A 7,127-nucleotide genomic window follows, 5' to 3' on the forward strand; every position below is an offset into this window, starting at 1 on the left:
AAGGGATAGTATTGTAGCGTCTCAAAATTTTACTTAGCTAGATAGTAGTGGTAGTAGAAGTAGTAGTAGTAGTAGTAGTAGTAGTAGTAGTAGTAGTAGTAGTAGTAGTAGTAGTAGTAGTAGTAGTAGCAGTAGTAGTAGTAGTAGTAGTAGAAGTAGTAGAAGTAGTAGTAGTAGTAGTAGTTTAGTTTTCGTGGTTATTGGTTCAAGCTGAGATTTAGTTGGAAACTCACAGAAATAGTTACGGACTTTATAAGTTTAACCTATAGTTTTGAAATATTAATTATAACATAATGTTTGATTAATATAGCTGGTCCTAGAAATATTATTTATTATAACCGAAGGTTTAGAAGAATAATTAAGAATGTGACACTTGTCACAAGCATGTTTATTGAGGATTTAAGCATTTTAGATGAATAAATTAATAAAAGATAGATCTAGAAGCTCTAGAACTTTCCAGCAACTGTTAGGATTACGTTTTCCTCATTCAAAGTTGTATTAACAAACTTCAAACATGCTGAAAGTGTGCAAAAACGTGTTTAAAATATCATCGTATGCCGATATATTACAGCTATAGGGCCGATACATCGCCTAAGGTTGATACGGAAAACACGTCGATATCGCATGAACGAAACCACAGAAGCTTGGGGCAAGGTAGGGGCGATATATCGCCTAGGGTAGGCGATATATCGCCTAGGGTAGGCGATATATCAGCTCTTGGACCCATTTTTGAAACTTTGTGGATTTAAATTAGAAATAGCCCTCAAGCACTTGGAATTGCTCTTGAACATTTTTGACCGAGTTATGGGCATCTGTTGAACAGAAAATTCAAATATATTCAATTATTTATTCATTTTAATAGGGGCTAGCTTCACTCCTTGAACTCTATAAATAGGACTTAGTACTCAATCATTTCATTCATTATTCAAGCATTGTTGAGAGGCTTCAAGCTGCTAAGTTTATTCTAGAGAGAAAAAACTAGGGTTTGGGATTTAAAAGGTTTTCAATCTAAGCTTTATAAACACTTGGGAACTAAGATAGAGTGACATTTCGGTATTGTGGTGTAGATCAAAGTTCTAGTCCATCCAATGCATTCTTATCCTTAGGTTTAATCAATCATAGTTCTTTTGTTTTCTTTTAGATCCTAACTCATTATTATGGCTTTTGGTTAAGTGTTAAGTTATTGAAACTTAAGGTTTTTCGGCAAGTTTCTATCTTGATGGTTTATATATCTTTTTCATCTCCATTTCTTTAGAAACTCATGGTTCTTATTGTTGATTTTAGGTGTTTTCCATCCCATCCAATCGAATCTGCTAGAGGATATACGAATTGGTTAGGGACATGACGACACACTAGCAGCACATATGGATCCAGTCAGAGAAGAAAAGGCTACAGATTTCTCAATATCTAGCCAATGTTTATTGAGATATAAGGATCGAGTATGCGTGCCAAATGATCAAAGTATTAAGAAGACGATTCTGGAAGAAGCACACAGTACCCCATACTCAGTTCACCCAGGGTCAACCAAGATGACTCATGATGTTAAGACAATATACTGGTGGCCAGGGATGAAGAAGGACATAGCAGAGTATGTGTCTAATTGTCTTATATGCCAACAAGTGAAAGCAGAGCATCAGCGGCCTGCAGGTTTATTGCAACCGCTTAGCGTACCAGAATGGCAATGGGACGATATAGCTATGGGCTTCGTGACAGGTTTACCAAGGACGAATAAGCAGCATGATTCCACTTGGATAGTAATAGATAGACTAACCAAGTCGGCTCATTTCTTGCCTGTTAAGACTTCATACATGGCAGACCAATATGCAGACATCTATATCCAAGAGATAGTACGGTTGCATGGAATTCCCAAGACAATAGTGTCAAATAGAGGATCGGTGTTTACATCAAGATTTTGGGGAAGTTTACAGAAAGCTATGGGTATTAAGTTAAGTCTTAGTACAGCTTTTCATCCTCAGACAGACGGGTAGTCCGAGCGTACGATTCAGATTTTAGAGGATATGCTACGCGCGTGTGTACTTGATTTCGGAGGATCATGGAATAAGTACTTGCCATTGATAGAGTTCTCCTACAACAACAGCTACCAGTCAACGATCGAGATGGCACCTTATGAGTTGCTTTATGGAAGAAGGTGTCGATCACCGTTGCACTGGGACGAGGTAGGAGAAAGGCAGCTTCTAGGGCCTGAAGCTATTAGACAAGCTCAAGAAGCAGTAGCGCTTATTAGACATCGTATGCTTGCTGCTCAAAGCCGTCAGAAAAGCTATGCGGATGCCAAGTGACACGATGTGGAATTCAAAGTCGGAGATCAAGTCTTCTTGAAGATATCTCCTATGAAAGGTGTAAAGCGGTTTGGGAAGAAAGGCAAGCTTAGTCCCCGATTCATAGGTCCTTTTGAGATATTGGACAAAGTGGGAGCAGTTGCGTATAGACTAGCCCTACCGCCAGCACTAGCAGATAGTCACAACGTGTTCCACATCTCGATGCTACGCAAGTATGTGTCAGACCCATCTCACGTCCTCAAGTACAATACGATAGCACTCCAGAAAGACTTGAGTTACGAGGAACGACCGGTTAGCATCCTGGATAGGGGATGAAGCAGTTACGGTCCAAAAGCATTCCTATAGTCAAAGTCCTATGGAGTAATAGTTCTGAATGAGAGGCAACGTGGGAATTGGAGGAGGACATGCAAGGCCGGTATCCGGAATTATTTGGTAAGTAAATTTCGAGGACGAAATTCTTTTTAGTAGGGGAGAATTGTAGAGTTCAAAGAACTTTACTTAGCTAAGTTAGATAGTAGTATAATATTAATAGTAGTATTATTGTTATGACTGTGGTTTTTTGGTTCAGACCGGGATTTAATTGGACACTCATAGTAACACTTGTAGATTTTCTAAGTTTAACCTATAGTTTAAGAATATTAATTTTAACCTAAGGTTTGAATAATATGACTGATATTGAGGGTAATATTTATTATATTATAAGGTTTATATAAGACCCAATAAGATAATAGCACATGTCATGTGTATGTTTAATAATGATTAAGTATTTTGAGGAATAAATTTATTAAGGTTAAAATTTGAATATCCTTGGGTCAGTCAGCAGCTTTGAAAACATTAGAGGGCTTAGTCAAGGTTGTTTACTCAATTCAAATTAAGCTAAAAATGTGTAATTTCGTGTTTAAATATTCAGCGTATGCCGATATATCGCAGCTATAGGGGGCGATATATCGCAGCACGAAGATACGAAAAACACGAAACGTTGCACGATTGCCTCAGGCATACTGGCCCAGGCGATATATCGCCTCCTTCAGGGCATTTTGAAACATTTTGAAAATGTTCTCCATTCAAATCTTCAACCTCTTGATAAGTCCAGCATCTTTCTGAACGAGTCTTCAGCCTCTACTGAACGATAATTCAAATGTTTTTCACTTAAAAAGCCATTATTTTTATTCAAGTTAAATGAAGATCTTTTCATTCCTAAACTCTATAAATAGGACCTAGTGCCCATCCATTTATTCATTCTTCAAGCTAAGTTCAGAGGCTGCAAGTTGCTAGGTTATTGTGAGAGTGTAAACACTTGGGTTGGGGATCATAAGCTTGATCACTATAAGCTTACCAAACACTTGGGGAAGTAAGGTTTATTCACATTTCGGTTCAAGGTTTAGATTGGTCATATAAGTCTTCAAGGTATTTCCAAACTCTAGTTCAATTGGTATTATTTTCTTTAAAGTTCTCATAGTCTTCTACTCAACATTCTAACCTTATTCTTTATTCTTGGTTAGGAAATCTAAGTTCTTGAGCATAAGATTCTTGGTAAGTGTATTTTGATGGTATAGTTCCTTCATCACTTTCATCCATTTTCTTCAATATACTCACCGTGTTATAAATGGTTTTTAGGAGTGTTCCAAAGTCCCAACTCTGTCCTCATATCCCGGTAATTTTGGTAAGGAAAATAGGATAGGATTTATGTGTTCTATGATTTTATTTGTTATCTTATGATTTTTTGTTATGTAATATTCTATGATAAGTATGTTTGTAGACTTGGTCATATGACCTATACAACTAACAAGCCCCAAATAGATTCTGGGAATATGACTTGCTTAGCTAGCAAGCCCCACTAATCTAATGGGCATATGACTTGTTTAGTTTATGGGACCCCAAGTAATAATGGCCATTATAGTATGTATGTGACATAGGTGTTATGATATGTTTTATGTTACATTATGAATTTTATGTATATGGTTATATGTTAGATTTTCCTTGCTGGGCATTAGGCTCACTCCTTTTTGTTTATATGTACAGGAAAATAGCTTTAGTGGCAGGAAAGGTTCTTGGAAGCTTGGGGAATGTGTATTGAGGCGGAATGGAGTCAAAGAGCCAAGAGTTTCGATTCAAGGATGAAGTCTTTTCTTATGGTTTTATGTGTATTTTTCTGCACTTATTTATGTAATCTCTTTTAGTTACAATTATGTTATGTTTTGATTTTAAAACAATGAGATCCCATATCCTACTTTGAGTTTTATGTAAGTTTAACATTTGTTTTTACAAGTTTTTAATAAAGTTATGATCATTTCACTTGTAAGTGTTATTAATGATTAGTGTCTATGTATAGTTTTTGTTAATGGTCCAAAGTCTAGAGTAGTTGGGTCTTTACACCGTAGTTATTTTTAGTATAGTTTCTTTATTAATTTATTTATTTATTATTTGAATTTATGATTGTACTTAGTGAAAATCTTTTTCCAAATGAATAAAGTTGTTATTTTTGAATGACATGTATGAGTTTGATTTTCTTTTTACAATCATAATAAATTTGGTATAAATAAATAATGACTGAGTTCGATGAGGGTGGATACAAATCAATGGACCAGGTTCTACATTGAGAGTTTAGGGGGCCATAGTAGTGGGAACGATTTCATTGATCCCAGCCGTCCCTCAATATGGTTAACTTTGGAACAACAACGAGTTTCGAGCCTGAGAATTAAGTCATATAGGATGGTTAGAAACAAACGTAGAAAATAATAAAGATGGCTTATCTTTCTAAGTATAGAAACACACCATAATTATAAAGAAAGGTTACATAATTTTGCATAACAAAGCATAACTGATAGGTCCGAGTTATGTATGCTTAGAATAAGTTTTTGCCATTTGAACCTATTATGGTAAGTTCTAATGTGTTTTCTCAACTGTTAGAACTTTGCTAAAGATGTCGTTACGAAGGTCTGCACGCACGAAAACCAATGCCCCCAGCACCACCAACGAGACTAATGAAGCCCCTCTAGTCTGAAGAAGGGGAACACATGCTACAACTACTGCTGCTGCCAATAGGAATGCACCACCACCTGTGGACAACACTACTGAGATTGTCTGACTACGTCAACAAGTGTAAGAACTGCTCCAGCAACAACGACAACAAACTCAGCCCCAGCCACAACCGCAGCCTCAGCCAGCGGCTCAATCACCCCAGGAAGTAGGTCCACGTGGGGGATGGCCGATGGTGAACTATGCGCCTTATCCAGATGAGTACATAGAGCTAATCTATAAGCATTGTCGTAAGTAGCACGCTTAAAACTTTGAAGGGACTACTAACCTATTTGAGGCAGATGAATGGCTAAAAAATGTAGAGCCGATCCTAGTACACATGAACCTCGGCAACGCAGATCACATATCCTGTGTTTCGTCTCTTCTGAAAAAAGGATTCTAGAATCTGGTGGGATTTAGTACAACAAACTCATGACGTCGCCACCATGACTTGGGCTAGATTTGTTGAGTTGTTTCACAAAAAGTATTACAACTCGCCTGTTCTCACTACGAGGGTGGAAGAATTTGCCAGTCTAAAGTAGGACAATTTGCAGTAGTCGAGTACGCTTGACAATTCGATCGACTAGAAAAGTTCTAGCCAGAGTTTGTCCCAACCGATTTCTTGAGGGTTACCAAGTCCACCATGGAACTCAGACCCAAGATTGAGCTCGGTGTCAAGATGGACAATCCTGGAACCACCTCTTACGCTGATGCTCTAGAGATGGCTATAGAGGTGGAAAGACTCCAAGAAAATGTTAGTAAGGAGGAGGCCAGCAAGTCTGAACCCAAGCAGTAGAATCAGACTCAGAATGGTCGAAACCAAAACAACAACCACCAGCACAATAATGGCCAGAAAAGGAAGCATGCTGATAGTAAGCAGGCCGACAATGACAAAAGAGCACATACAAATAATGGAAGTAATAGGTCGGGTTATGTAGAATACCCGCAGTGCTCCAAGTGTCAGAAAAGACATCGTGGGGAGTGTTGAGCAAACACCAAAGTTTGTTACAACTGTGGCTAGGAAGGACATCGGAAGAAAGAATGTCCATAACTTAAACAAGAAGAAAATAGGGACAACAAGATGGTTCCGAATAGAGTCTTTGCCTTGAACCAGGGAGAAGCCAAAGCTAGTAACAAAGTAGTCATAGGTCAGCTTCCTATCCTCAATAATATATGTTCAGTATTGTTTGATTCGGGAGCAACACACTCATATATCTCGTTAAGAATGATAGAGAAATTAGACAAACCTTGTGAAAGATTTAGAACTAAGTTTGTGACAGAATTGCCTTTGGGAAAAGTCTTCCTATCATCACAAATAGTACTAGGAGTAGCGATCAAAATCGAGGGCACAAAACTAGAAGGAGACTTGATAGAGCTAGAGATCAAGGACTTCGATGTAATACTAGGCATGGGTTGGCTAGCAAGGCATGATGCAACCATCGATTATAGACATGAGCAAGTGACATTCGAAACTCCCGACGGTTACAAACTATGTGTTATGGGTAAGGTTTCAGGACTACGAACACCGCTTATCTCAGCTCTCAAAGCTCCGAGGATGATACAGAAAGGATATCACCCATTCTTAGCAAGCATCATGGATGTGGCAAAAGAAACACCACTATTGGATGGAGACATCCGCGTTATAAAGAAATTTCCAGAGATATTTCTTGAATGCTCCCCAGGGTTACCGCCTGCTCGGGAAATTGACTTCACAATCGAACTAGTACCAGGAACCGAGCCCCATCTCCATGGCACCATACCGGAAGGCACCTACTGAACTCAAGGAGTTAAAAAAGTAGTTACAAGAAC

This window comes from Humulus lupulus, unplaced genomic scaffold (genome assembly GCF_963169125.1).
Source record: "Humulus lupulus unplaced genomic scaffold, drHumLupu1.1 SCAFFOLD_42, whole genome shotgun sequence".
Classification (NCBI taxonomy): Eukaryota; Viridiplantae; Streptophyta; class Magnoliopsida; order Rosales; family Cannabaceae; genus Humulus; species Humulus lupulus.